The sequence below is a fragment of the Mastomys coucha genome, unplaced genomic scaffold, assembly GCF_008632895.1.
Source record: "Mastomys coucha isolate ucsf_1 unplaced genomic scaffold, UCSF_Mcou_1 pScaffold15, whole genome shotgun sequence".
Taxonomy (NCBI): domain Eukaryota; kingdom Metazoa; phylum Chordata; class Mammalia; order Rodentia; family Muridae; genus Mastomys; species Mastomys coucha.
In genome coordinates this window covers 167,403,744-167,404,787 of record NW_022196897.1, presented here as the reverse complement: position 1 = coordinate 167,404,787, position 1,044 = coordinate 167,403,744, and positions in this window count along the sequence as shown.

The following is a 1,044-nucleotide window of genomic DNA, read 5'->3' as shown; positions in this document are numbered from 1 at the left end:
ACTCAGTTGTGTCATTTGATTTTTTTTTTTTTTTTTGGAAGCTGTCTTGTGAGGGGCCATATGATGTTTTGCTGGAGCAGACACTTGAAAGAGTACATGGTGTTTGGAAAGAATATAAGTAGGATCCCACAAACAGTGGAAGGATGCTCTTGCATTATTACCCCTTTCAATCCTTCACTGGTCTTTGCTTATCGTGACTTTTCATAGAGAGAAACGTGCCAAAGAATGTCTTGTGGTAGTCTGGTCGCTTCTGCTTCTGCTCCTCGGCGAGGAGCCTCTTGGTTTCTGCTGGATTGAGCCTCCGTTGACTCGGCGAAGAGCCTCTTGGTTTCTGCTGGATCGAGCCACTACTACTGATTCATGTTTGGTGCTTGTTATTGGACTGGACTGCCGATATCCTGACAACAAAGATTGGAATCATTTCCAAAGAACTACTTCTAAACAGGTCCACCACCCCCTTGTCCTATTAACCATCTCTCTCCCCTACCTTTGGTCAGTGGGCTAGAAGGGAGATTGAAGCACTTAAAACCTAAATAAAATAGGCTTTGAAAAATCTAAATCTGCATCCTCCAAGGCTGGGGCCATAGAAACCAAGAATATAATGCAAAAGTCCCAAACAAACATTGTGACAGAATAATGTGTTTTGGTAAGTCTTATTGATCAAGTATGAAAATGCCCATCATTCACATTTGTTTGGTTTGTCTTGAATGTCCTAGACAAAGTACCCAAAGGAAACAAAACAAATGGGGGCTGGCTCAGCCACGAAGAGCGCCTGCTGCCCTTCCAGAGGATCCACATTCCCAGCAACCTTAAGGTGGTTCACAACCAAATCCAGGGGATCTGATGACCTCCACTGACTTCTGTAGGCACCAGTCATCCATGTGGTGAACAGGTAAATGCAGCCAACAACCGTACAGATAAAATAAAACAAATCTAAAAGCCTGGTTTGTTAGAGTTTTGTCTGTGTGGATATATGTGTACATGTCTGTGCCAAAACAAATAAGCCTTAAAAAATGGAATTGAGGAGGATCAGTTTTCTTGTAG